This window comes from Bos taurus, chromosome 2 (genome assembly GCF_002263795.3).
Source record: "Bos taurus isolate L1 Dominette 01449 registration number 42190680 breed Hereford chromosome 2, ARS-UCD2.0, whole genome shotgun sequence".
Taxonomy (NCBI): Eukaryota; Metazoa; Chordata; class Mammalia; order Artiodactyla; family Bovidae; genus Bos; species Bos taurus.
The window spans coordinates 61,715,183-61,729,176 of NC_037329.1; the positions used below are offsets into that span (position 1 = coordinate 61,715,183).

The window sequence follows — 13,994 nt, forward strand, 5'->3', positions numbered from 1 at the left end:
AAATTTCATACTGAAACAGAAAAATTGTTTCTTAGTTCATAATCCTAAGCCACAGAGAAACTAACTGCACAGAGAACGGAAAATGAGGAAATCAGAGCTGGTTTCAAGTAAAGAAATATTGATTCCTCCCAAAAGCACACTTATAGAAGATTTTCTAAAATCCTTCTGTGAGTTGGCCATGTTCTTTAAATGAGCAAACAGCCATAATTTCTGTGTTGATTGAGCTAAACTGAATTATAAGGTAATGTCTTAGTAGCAAAATAAAATACACCTTGTTTGTATTCTGTAACATATTACACTTTAGTGAAAGTTGGGGGGGGGTACCCACAAGAAACCTTGAGGAATTTTAAGTAGCTGTGCCTGGCAAAGTTCCAAACTTATGATACTGAAGACAATGTTTCAAATGCTCATTGAATCAGAGTACCACCACTTCTCTACTGAGCCTTTTTAGCACTGTACTTCACCGTGCTAAAAGCCAAAATCAAAAGGGCAAATTTCATCACAATTACATTAACTGGAAGTACTACTTAAATACAACTCTTCCATAATAACTTAAAAATTCCCCTGAAGCCATATTTTCGGTTAACTATATGATCTCTAAGTTTTTCCAGAGAGAAATCACTGCACCAAGCCTTAGACTTATTGGTAGTCTTGGTTGTACTTCACAGTACAACCCCAGTTTATCAGTCGGAATCCTATTTGTTTGGTCAAGGGTAAGAGAATGAAGTAGAAATGAAGAAAAGTGAGCAAAGTTCCAATATGCATGTTCAGCTTAACCATCAGATCATCAATCACACAATTGGGGAACCCGCTCGGGTGAGTGGCTCTGGTCTGTGATACCAGGCTTTGGCCTGAGAAAACAGCTGAAGGGCTTGTGAACTGGACTCTGGAAGATTTTCTTTGCTTCCATCTCCTTCTAATCTACCTCTCTAACCCCAAACCCAAACGGTACAAGGCTTACGTATCTATCACTTAAACTCATTAAAACCAAGGAGCCAGTTTGATACCAGTCATAAAACAACATCTTTAATACCTAGATTAGTATGCTTCACATATGAAAAAAAGCCACCATTTCATTCCAGAATCCAAAAAGGCCTTCCTTGTAGAACCAACAGAAACAATAATCTATAGCACCAGTGTGGTCTGTCTCCCATTTTGAAGTCAAAGTACTTGAAATAAGAAGCACTGTACTCTTGGGATTTTGACCCTGGATTTATTCAACAGTAAAAATCAGCAGTACCAACAACAAAAGAAAAACGGAAGAAAAAAAATAGAAATGACTTTGTTTCTTCAAGAGAAGAAATGGTATGGAGGCACGCACAAATGCACACGACAGCACTGGCTGAGAGAACTCCATGTTGGTTCTGTCTTTACTCACTTCTTTAATTTATTCAAGAGGGTTTCTGTTACCACTACACATGGACTTAAAAGAGGCTATGTTACATAAAGTAAGGGTTTACAGAAAAAAACAGGAGAAAAATAAATAGATGAATATGAGCAAAATACACATGACTAAATAAGCTCTAAGGAAAACAATTTATGATTTATTTCAGTCTTCTGATTTAATCCCTTACAGTTCTAAACTAAGTATCAATGGCACATCACTTTCTCTTAAAATTTTATTTTTTAATGAAAAAAATCATTAACTGGCAAGTAAAAACTGCATTCATATGCTGGACTGGATTCAAATTTCTAGTTTTGCTTATGAGTAGATGATACTAGTCAAGTTATGTCAGTTTACTTCCCTTGTATAAAAGTTCACACTACTTGTATTAATTCTCAAAGTTCTTGAAAAAGTTCAGTAAAATGATAGATTTAAAAAATGAGGGACTTCCCTGGTGGTCTAGTGGTTAGGACTCCGCTCCCAATGCAGGGGACCCAGTTTGATCGCTGGTCAGGGAACTAAATTGCACATGCTGCAAGTAAGACCTGGTGCAACCAAATAAATATAAAAAAATATTTTCAAAAAAGAAAAAAGAAAAGGGCTCTGGGGAGGTTGTACACTGTCCCTATAGTAATGGTTTAGAATTTTCATAGATTTACACATGCTTTAACCGTCTCCGTTTTAACTCATAAGAGTTCTTTGATGAAGGAAGATTAAACCACAGAGACGTAAAATTATCTCAATGTGACTTAACATGTTCTAAGTTCCTGCTACATGCCAGACTCTGTGCCACATAGTAGGCTTATAAAGATGAATAAGACACAGATGTTGGTCTCAAGAGCCTTACAGTCCAGGATCAGTGTTACTAAACAGTCAAACAGAACCTAAGATCTTCAGAATCTTAGTCCCGTGCACTTTATATCACACCTATAAACAAAACCTTCTTGTGAGTCAAATACTATTTGTGATTGATAGAATTCTCAAGATAGCCTTCTAACATTGCCCTCCTCTGGCAAATTAATGAAATGCTAATCTAAATAAGGTTGTGAAAGAATTTTGCATATGTAATTAAAGTACCAAGTCAGTTGCTCTTAAGATAGAGATAATTCAGCTGGGTCTCACCCAAACAAGCAAGCCCTTTAAAATTTCTTTGGTTGGGAGGGAGGCGGCAGGTCAGATTCAAAGGGTGAGAAGGACCTGACACTGCACTGCTGGCATTGAAGACAGAGGGGACAGAAGAGGGCTACAGGCAGCTTCCCGGGGCACAGAGTGGCCTGTGGCCAAAAGTCAGCCAGGAAACACGGACCTCAGACCTCCAGCTGCCAAACACTAAGGCGCTGCTGTTGTTGGTATGAGTGTGAACACAAACTCTTCTCCAGAGTCTTCAGATTAAGGGCCCCCAGCCTGGCCAACACCTCTGCTTTTAGCCTTGAGAAACCCTAAGCAGAGAACTCAGTTGAGCTCAACTGAACTCCCAACTTACATAACTATGAGTTGACAACTGGACATTGTTTTAATCCTCTAAGTTTGTGGTGGTATGTTATGCAGCAATAGAAAGCTACTACATAAGTAAAGCATAAACTGCCAAAGTGGCATTATTCAATAAAAATCACTTATTTCATATCAAATGATAAAAGATCCTAATTACATAATAAATACCAGAAAATCTGCCACATACATACATGCAAACACAACAGAGAAAAGAAGTTTGGTTTTAAATAAGAATGAATTATTTCTAAAGTGGATTTTATTATTTAAAGCATGTCTTTCACTTTTCCACCCCCATTCCGCTCCACCCCTCCACCCTCCATGTGGCCTACATATATTTGCATATTTTAGCTCAGCCCAAGCCAAGCCTCCTTCTCAATTTTTTTTTTTTTTTTACTGTGGAGAAGTACATATAAAATTTACCATTTTAATCATTTTTAAGTGTGCAGTTCAGTTTAAATATATTCAAAATGTTGTCACCATCCACACACTGCATATCTGTAACTCTTTTCATCTTGTAGCCATTAAACATTACTCCCCATCTTCTCTCATTCTAACCCCTGGTGACTACCATTCTACTTTCCGTCTCTGATTTTGAATCAAAGTACCTCATGTTAGTGGAATCACAAAGTGCTTATCTTTTAATGACTGACATTTCAGTTAGTATAATAAGCCCTGAGTTTATCCATGTTGCAGCATATCACATAATTTCTTTCTTTTTTAAGGCTACATGTTATTCCATTGTATGCATATTCCATATTTTGCTTATCTCTTTATCTCAAGACAAATGCATTTGGCTTGACTCCATGTTTAACTATTGTGACTAATGCTGCTATGAACACGGGTGTACAAATATCTCTTCAAGATTCTGCTTTCAATTCTTCTGGTGTATATCCTGAAGTGTAATTGCTGGATCACACACTAACTCCATTTTCAATTTTTTTAAGAACTGCCATTCTGTTTCCCATAATGTCTGTATCATTTTAAATTCCCAACAACAGTGTACAAGAGTTCTAATTTTCCCACATCCTTGCCAACACTTGTTTTTCTACTTTTTGATAGTAGCCCTCCTAATGGTATAACATAGTATCTCATATTTCTGATCTGCATTTCCATAGTGATTAGTGATGCTAAGTATCTATTCATGTACTTACTGGTCATTTGTATAACTTCTTTAAAAATGTGTATATTTAAATCCTTTCTCCATTTTTGAATTGGGTTGTTTGGGGTTTTGTTGTTGTGTTTTAGGAGTTCTCTATATATTATGGTTATAATATCTTCTCAGACAAATGATTTGCAAATATTTTCTCTTAGTCTATGGATTGTCTTTTTACTCTATTTATAGTCTTTTGCTGTAAAAAATTTTTAATTCTCATTAAGTCCAAATTGCCAGCTTGTGGTGTGACAGCCAGGAAATCACTGCCAAATTCAATGTTGTAAAGCTTTTGTCCTATGTTTCCCCCCACCTCTTCTTAAGAGATTGTGATTTTTTTTTTCCAATTTGGTACTCTGATTAGAAAAAGAACAATGTGAATCATGCTTCATTATGCTAATCAAGAGTACCAAATTTTGATACTGATTAGAGTAAGAACATGAGATCAGTAAGAATAAACACTGAATTATTACTAAAATACTGTGATACAGCTTTACATTGATTGTACATAGAGAAAAAATAACACTGGAGTTAAGGCAATAACCACATGTGCAAACCAAATACATTACCCTGACATAGTCTTCAGTAAAAAGCTTTTTCCTTAGGTGATGGTTAATATTGTTGTATGTGGGTCAGTCTTCTCTTGAAGGATTAGGTTTGAATGGCTTCATTAAAAAGATCCCTCTTACTGGCCCACAATGGTCAGAAGTCATCTTTGATGATCTCCTCTCATGTCATTTGAAACTACTGGGTCCAGAGTCTTCTGATACATTTGACTGAACATCTCTTCTATTGGGTCGGGCAAAAAGTTCCTTAGGGCATTTCTATAACATACGCATAAACCTAAACCAACTTTCTGGCCAACCCAATACATGTTACATGATCAATATCACTTCAAGGGACCACAATCCTGACCAGCATGAAGTCGTCTGTGCCAGCATCTTTCACAGAATAGTACAACCTCTCAGCAAAGAAAGTTGGGTGGCTCGGGGCAAACTGCAAGATGGTCTTCAGAACACTTTCGACACTTCTGGAGAACTCATGGTTGATATACTGCTTAATAAAGCTCCGTTAGCCATCCTGGAATGTCTCCACAACAGCTTTCAGCTAAAGAAAGCTTCTTGTGGCATGAATCAAGATAAAGTAAGATTCACATGTCCCGAGTCTTCACCCCTTACCAGCTTGATAAAGACACTGAGCATCTTCCTGAACCAACTGGTGGTTTATTTGTGTGTGTGTGGGGGTGGGGGGTGGGGGGGTAGGGGGGTAGGTAGGGGGCGGGGGGGGCAGAGAAACACTTTACTTAACCCTTTCAAATCCAACCAACTTAAGATCAATCTGGTGTCTTACCTGGCTCTCATCAGTGAAGTCTCAAAAAATTAAAAGCAAGTCCCACTCCAAGGGTGGCCCTTTGGAGTGTCCTCATTTCAGCAAATGTTGAAACTTATACAAGACTCAAAAAGTCTGAGTTCACTGTAAAATGCACTAAACACAGATGCTAGTTTTAGGGGAGTTGGGCCCAAACAAGGTTGGGAAAGATCATGAATGGGGCAGCATGGTGCTCCAGAAGTACACAAAGGTAGAAGGCTAGGGTTGAGTCCTGCCTGTGCCACTGGATCTCCAGGTGACACTGGCAATTCATTGAAATAAGCTTCTGAAAAACGGGTTTGTGGGGCTCAATTTTGAGTTGCGACTCTTGAGTTCTATGACTCTAATGCCAAAATGGCTGGTCATAACCTTGAGCTCCTCTAGCCAATTCAGGATCCTTTTTGGAAGAAACGTCATCAGAGGGCATTGTTCCTCTGGGTATTTCTTCCTCAGGTTCATGAAGGATGGTGGCGGTAAAGATAACTTTCACAAAGGTGTGCAGTTTTCAAATGGAAACGCAGCCACCCTGAGGCCATCAATAAACACTTTTGCCCTAGACCTGAGCACTGACTTTTTTCTTAGAAATACCATTCTCTCTCTGGTAAAAGTGAGCTGTTCCAGCAACTTTCCTCCCACTCTGTGGGGACAAGATCACCATGTCTTCTCTGCAATGTAGGTTTTTGCTGTGGGCATCACACAGGGCCTGTGATCCTGGAAGATGCCAAGGGGCAGGGTATATGGCTTCACTAATCACTTGATAGGAGTAGCTTCCACAGCTTAACAGTTGTTTTCTTGTATCAGTGCTGTTCAACGTACTGCCCACAGACCTGTAAATGGGTAATACTGGCATCACCTGGGAGCTTGCTGAGATGCAGAATCTTGGCAGTCTCACCCCATACCTTCTTCAGTCTCTTTTGTGGTTTTGCAGTCTTCAGCCTTTGCCCTTCTTAAAGTTGTTGACTTTATAAATGGGTCCAGCAGCTCTGGCGCTATGGTCCCTTTCCTCTTGGGTGTGCAGTTTATAACAGGCATCTTGGGCAGCGGAATGTCTTAGAGGCAGGCCTGGGGACTAAGAAAGCTCTCTTGGCTGGCCCCTTTGGTGTTATGTCTAAGAAGTCATCACCAAAACCAAGTCACGAAGCCTTCTTCCAGTGTTTTCTTCTAAGAATTTTAGAGTTTTACAGCTCTTAGAGGTCTTTGATTCATTTTGTGTTAATTTCTATATATGGTCTTAGGTAAGAGTCCAAGCTCATTCTTTTGCCTGTGGACATCTAGTTTTCCCAGCACCATTTAAAAAAAGACTATCCTTTCTTCATTGCCTTAGCACTCCTATCAAGAATCATCCGATTATATATCCAAGAATTTATTTCTGGGCTCTCTAGTCTATTCCACTGGTTTATATGTCTGTCTTTATGCCAGCACCAGACTGCTTTGATTACTGTAGCTGTGTAGTAAGTTTTGAAGTCATGAACTGACCCCTCCAGTTTTGTTCTTTTTCAAGAATGTTTTGACTATTCCAGGTCCTTTGAAGTCCCACATGAATTTTAGAATGGGATTTTCTATTTTTGCAAAAATGACATTTGATTTTGATGGGAATTACACTAATCTGTAGATCACTTTGGGCAGTATTAACATTTTAACAATACTGATGTCTCCAATTCAAGACAATGAATATACTTCAATTTAATTATGTCATCTGTAATTTCTTTCAGCATTGTTTTGTAGTTTTCACTAAACAAATCTTTCACCCCCTTGATTAAGTTAATTCCTAAGTATTTTATTCTGTTTAATCCTTCTGCATATCGAACTGCTTTTGCAATTTCCTTTTCAGATTGTTCACTGTTTATATATAAAAATCCAACTGATTTTTGTGTGCTGACTTTGTGTTCTGCTACTTTACTTGAATTCATTTATAGGAATAGTGTGTGTGTGGCAACAGAAACATTGCTAATCAAAAACTCTTTGCATAATTATTTGGGACCACACCAACAATTCAGAACTCCATAGCAATTATGTGGGAAAGTGAACTTCTTGAGATTAATGTGACAGACTGCTTGAATTAACTCTAAATAATTCTTAACAAAGTAGTCATAAAAATTCTTAAAAGATTATAGTCCCTAATAAAACTGAATAAAAAACACAATCAACACTGTCATACAAGTGAAATTATTTATACAAGAAGTGGTCAAAGAGCTTTCTATTAATTAAGATAATATCTGCTTGGAAACATTCAAGGAGATGTCTAATGTCTGCTGGCCTCTCTCCAGCTTGATGATATTATTGTTATTATTATCATGGCTTATGAAGCTTTATTGAAGAAAAAATCAATTACTAGCAGAGCTATTAGTTGATTACTCATCCACTGACAACTGGCATCATTTATTGAGTGCTATATTAAACACTGTATTCAAAGACAGATTAACTAACAGCACCAAGACTCCTAACAATATATACATAAAAATTACAAAATGTTTGAGACCCTGTTTTAGAATACAAAGGGTGTTTGACTTCCAATTTCCACTCTCTGTAGAACAAGACCAGGTCATTCCTTTATTGACATGGATAAAATACATCACATTTTCTGTACTGCTGCTGCTATAAATTCAACACCAATTCTCCAGCACATCAGTTATGAACATGAAGCATATCATGTAACCTCAAACCTCTAACAGGGGACGGTTTAAACAAGGATGGATACTGCTAGAATAATGCTGCTTCCTTTGATGCGACAACTCAGCATCCATCTCCCTCCCCCTCAGATGATTCTTCAGCATGATAAAGCAGAGTGAGGAATGGTTTCAGTCTCATAACCAAGTTAGAATGAAGAAACTGGCCACATAATACACATGCTCCATTAAAAAAAAAAAAAAAAAAAAAGGCACCTTGGGCAACTGTCCTCTTGTACTTTACAGTTTCCAGAACCATTTATTCTCTGAAGATAGAACTTAAGTCTTCTCAAGTGAGCACATGAATGAATGGATGGAGGTAAACAAAAAATAAAATGAAAAAAGATGAGGCCTGACAGGAGAGCACCCAGATAAGAAAATCAAAAAAGGTACAATAATTTAAAGTTTATTCCAGCTATGGTGAAGGTTATTCTAACTTTAAGGTAGCATCACATGGCACAGTCTGAGTCCATTCCCGAGATACTCAGTAGTGCTTATCTCTGTTTTATAGATCCGTGCAATCTCTGGCACCAGGGAATCATCTAAGTTTGGATCACATATCAGTGAACAAATGGATAAAAGAACAGTTTATATAAATAATATCTTTAACAAATAGTAGAAAATCATAAGAGTTCTTTATATTAATTTTATACTATGACATCCCTTCATTCAAAAATTAGTTTTCCTCAATAAAATACTAAAAGGATGGTCAGGAAATTAAGATTTGGAAACAGATGAAAAGTTTGCTTTCTTAAGAAAACATTTCCATTTTCCTAAGTCACTTTTAATCAGCACATACATGTAAATTTGAGTAAAAATAATAGTTGCTGTTTAAAATGAAACCTTCAGGAAGTATCTTAGAGGTAGAAAAAGAAGATGAAATGTCTACTAGTATCTTAGAAAAAAAGGCATTTCGTAATAGGTAACTCCATATTAAGAGGTAACTATATAAAACAGATTTTTTTTTTAACAAGACACTATTCCCTTTTCATTCTTAAAAGAGTTGACTTATTTATATTAAAACAAAAAAATTTTTCTAATTTTGTCTACTTCCATTCCTAATTTCCATTACTTAAATCTCTGTGTACATTATTTCGACTGTAAACCCCTTGCCAGATACCTTGCATAGAGGCATCTTGAACCTCAAAATCTCCAAGCAGAGTAAATATATCCACGTAAAAGTAAAATCTTAATAAACATTTGAATAAACAAGGAATACAGCATTTCAGTGGATTAACATAAAACGGACTCTCGTATTCTCTTTGTTCCTCTTCCCAGTCTTTATACTCACCATGCTATATGGAACGTGATATGAGAGACCAAGCCCACTTTTCCTTATTACACTATTTCCTTGCCATGGAATATGTTTTCAGCAAGTGTTTGCGGACTGCATGAAATTCTCCTGCAGTATGAACCACTGAGCCATGACTCAATAGTAGTCATCAGAACGTTTTTGTGTTTACCACCAAGAGCAACACAAGAGACATGGCAGAAAATGTAATACAAGCACACCTCGTTTCACTGTGCTTGGCAGATACTGTGCTTTTACAAATTGAAGGTTTGTTGCAACCCTGCTTCAAGTAGCACCATTTTTCCAACAGCGTTTGCTCTCTTTGTATCTGTCATGTTTTGGCAATTATCATAATTATTCAAACTTTGTCATTACTATTTTGTTTGTCATGGTGATCTGTCATCAGTGACCTCTGATGTTACCACTGCAATTATTTTGGGGTGCCTCAAACCACACCCTCGTAAGATGGCAAGCTTAACCAATAAATGTGGTGTGTGTTCTGACTGCTCTGCCAACTAGACAGTCATTTCCAGTTTCTCCCTCTCCCCAGGGACCCCTATTCCCTGAAACACAACGATGTTGAAATCAGGCCAGTTAATAATCCTACATCTAAGTCTTCAAGGGGAGAAGGCAATGGCACCCCACTCCAGTACTCTTGCCTGGAAAATCCCATGGACAGAGGAGCCTGGTAGGCTGCAGTCCATGGGGTCGCGAAGAGTTGGACACGACTGAGCGACTTCACTTTCACTTTTCACTTTCATGCATTGGAGAAGGAAATGGCAACCCACTCCAGTGTTCTTGCCTGGAGAATCCCAGGGACGAGGGAGCCTGCTGGGCTGCCATCTATGGGGTTGCACAGAGTCGGACATGACTGAAGAGACTTAGCAGCAGCAGCAGCAAGTCTTCAAGAGAAGGTAAGAGTCACATCTTTCTCAGTTTAAATTGAAAGCTAGAAATTAAGCATAGTGAGGAAGGTATGCTGAAAGCTGAGACAGGCTGAAAGCTAGGCCTGTTTGCCAAACAATTAGTCAAGTTGTGAGTACAAAGGAAAAGTTCTTAAAGGAAATTAAAAGTGTTACACCAGGGGAAAACATGAACGATAAGAAAGTGAAACTTCCTTACTGCTGATATGGAGAAAGTTTTAGTGGTCTGGATAGAAAATCAAACCAGCAACAACATTCCCTTAAGCCAAAGCCTAATTTAGAGCAAAGCCCCAACTCTCTTCAGTTCTATGAAGGTGGAGTGAGGTGAGGAAGATGTAGAAGTTTAAAGCCAGCAGAAGTTGGTTCACAGATTTTAAGGAAAGAAGCCATCTCCACAGCATAAAAATGCAAGGTGAAATACCAAGTGCTCATGTAGAAGCTGCAGCAAGTTAGCCAGATCTAACAGCCTTCTATTGGAAAAAGATGCCATCTAGGACTCCCATAGCTAGGGAGGTGAAGTCAATGACTGGCTTCAAAGCTTCAAAGAACAGGCTGATTTTCTTATTAGGGATTAACGCAGCTGGTGACTTTAAGTTGAAGTCAGTGGTCATTTACCACTCTGAAAATCCTATGGCCCTTAAGAATTTTATTAAACCTATTTTGCCTGTGCTCTATCAATGGAACAACAAAGCCTAGATGACAGCACATTTATTTACAACATGCATAACTGAATATTTTAAGTGCATTGTTGAGACCTACTGCTCAGAAAAAGGATTCCTTTCAGAATACTACTGCTCATTGACAATACACCTGGTCACCAAGAGCTCTGATGGAGATGTACAACTAGATTCATATTGTTTTTATGCCTGTTAACAACACAACATCATTCTGCAGCCCATGGATCAATAAGTAATTTCAGCTTTCAAGTTCTTTCAATTTCTTAAGTCTTATTACTTAAGAAATACATTCTGTAAGGCTATAGCTACCACAGATAGTGATTCTTCTGATGAATGTGGGCAAAGCCCAAAAAGCCTCTGGAAAGATTCACCATTCTAGATGCCACTGGTGATTCATGGGAAGAGGTCAGAATAGTAACATTAATATGAGTTTGGAAGAATTTGATTCCAACCCTCATGGATGACTTTAAGGGGTTCAAGACTTCAGTGGAGGAAGTAGCTGCATATGGAGTGGAAACAGAAAGAGAACTAGAATTAGAAGTGGGGCCTGGGGACTTTCCTGATGGTCCAGTGGTTAAGAATCTGCCTTGCAATGCAGGGGACATGGGTTCAATCCCTGGTTGGGGAACTAATATCCCAGCCACAGGTAACTAGGCCCATGTGCCAGAACTACTGAATCCACACACCACAACTAGAGAGAAGCCTATGCAGCTCAACAAAGATCCTGCATGCCACTAAACCTGACACAGCCAAAAATAGACAAACATTAAAAAAAAAAAAGAGAGAGAGAGACAATGAAAAACACTATCCTTAAAAACAAAAAAAAAGTAGGGCCTGAAGATGTAGCTGAATTGTTGCAATCTCGCTATAAACCTTTAACAGATGAGGAGTTGCTTCCTGTGCCTACTGAGCAAAGTGGTTTCTTGAGATGGCATCTACTCCTAGTAAAGATGCTGTGAACATTACTGAAATGACAACGGATTTAGAATATTACATAAACTTCACTGAGGAAGCATCAACAAAGTCTGAGAGGACTGACTCCAATTTTGAAAGAAGTTCTACTGAAGGTAAAATACATCATTGCATGCTACAGAGAAACTGGACATAAGAGGAAGTGCAAATTGATGCAGCAAATTTCAATGCCTTATTTTAAGACATTGCCAGTGACCTTTAGCAACCACCACTCTGATCAGTCAATAGCCACCAACATCAAGGCAAAACACTCCAACGGTAAAAAGATTATGATCTGTCAAAGGTTCAGATGATGGTTAGCATCTTTAGCAATAAGGTATTTTTAATTAAGGTCTGACTATTTTTTTTATATATAATGCTACTGCATCCTTAACAGACTACAGTATAGTGTCTTTACACGTGCTGGGAAACCAAAAAATCTGTGTGACTCGCTTTAATGTGGTATTTGCTTTACTGCAGTGGTCTGGAAATGTATGCAGTGTATGCCATAATCCAAGTTAATCACCTGTTGAGAAACATGACCTGGAAGAGTGAACCTTTGGTGCCGAAAAGAGACTAGAAAGATATCTTTTACCATTTCAATCACAAATGCAAGAGAATTTAAGCATTTTCTGATCCAATCAGGATACTGGCTTTCTGCCATCACTGGGTGTACTGATGGCAGGCATGACAATCTTTTGTTTTAAAAAGTGCTATTTCTAAAAATGACTAGAAAAACTGTTATTCCTCCAAATTTCTGTTATTCCTCCAAATTTCTTAGATAATAGCCACCTGACTTTACTTAAGCAGTGGGATCTAAATGCTTTTTAACTGCTGTATGAGTTGATATCATTTTCTAACACATTTCTGGCACATAATGAAGAATACAGTTTTTGAGTGAATGAAAGAATAAAACAACCTTTAAAAGAACCTTCTTAATTTATTCTAAAAGAATAAAGTATAAGTTTTGACACATAGCCTTCAAGGTCTTTAGGATGCAGAAAGAATGATAAGAGTATTTTTCTCCCCAAATGCTAACTAAAACAAAAGTTTAAGACATAGTATTTTAATTTAACAGTTTATGGGCTTCCCTGATGGCACTAGTGGTAAAGAACCCACCTGCCAATGTAGGAGACATAAGAGACACAGGTTCCCATCTCTGGGTCGGGATGATCCCCTGGAGAAGGAAATGGCAACCCACTCCAACATTCTTGCCTGGAGGATCCCATGGACAGAGGGGCCTGGTGGGCTATAGTCCATAGGGTCACGAAGAATCTGACACAACTGAAGTGACTTAGCAGTATAGGGCTAACTAAAACAGAAGTATCAGACAGTATTTTAAATTAACAGCTTATGGTAGATTAAAGGTCTTTCCTACTGAGAGACAGGGTCAAATGCCCTCTCCCCTTGAATCTGGGCTGGCTTTACTAACAAGTGTTATCAACAGACAACAGTGGAAGTGACATTCTGGGAGTTCTAAGCCTAGGTCACAAGGATGCTTGCAGCTTTGTTTGGCTCTTGAAACACTTTCTGGAACCCCTGAGCTGCCCATAATGAGTCTGATTACCTGGGCCGATTGTGTTGGAGGCAGTCCAGGTATGTTATCCTAGTTCCAGCTCAGCTTACATTCCAGCTATTGCCACCAACAAGCCAGATAAGTGAGCAAAACAGTTATGGACCTTTTGGGCCAGGCCACCTGACATTTAAGTATCAGTGAGGGATCTCTTTTGATGCCTTGTATGGACAAGATTCACTCAGTCAAGCCATTGCTCCATTTCCCGACACACAAATCACGAGATATTAAAAAAGAAAATGTTATTTGAAAATTGCAAGCCCTTATTTTGTGATTACCCATTGTAGAGCAACAAATAACAAGAACACTTAGAAGTAAGCATTGTTAAGTACTACTTGACCCAATTTTTACCTACCTTGAATCTGTGGACCATCATCAATTGTCATCTATGCCTGGAATTAAAAGCCTTCTCAGTGGTTAGTGCTAGGTCATCATACATGTGTATCATCAAAAGCCTCAAGTGACCTTTTTTCTTCATCAATCTCTTTTTTCCCCTCAGTCACAGTTATCAATTGCTTCC

At 38.3% G+C, this 13,994-nt stretch overlaps 1 protein-coding gene across 17 annotated transcripts in view; it reads right to left on the reverse strand.

Annotated features, from left to right (window-relative positions):
• The window catches only part of R3HDM1 (R3H domain containing 1), a 163,256-nt gene that overhangs the window by 78,697 nt on the left and 70,565 nt on the right, over positions 1–13,994 (reverse strand). The gene's annotated exons all lie outside the window — the stretch shown is intronic.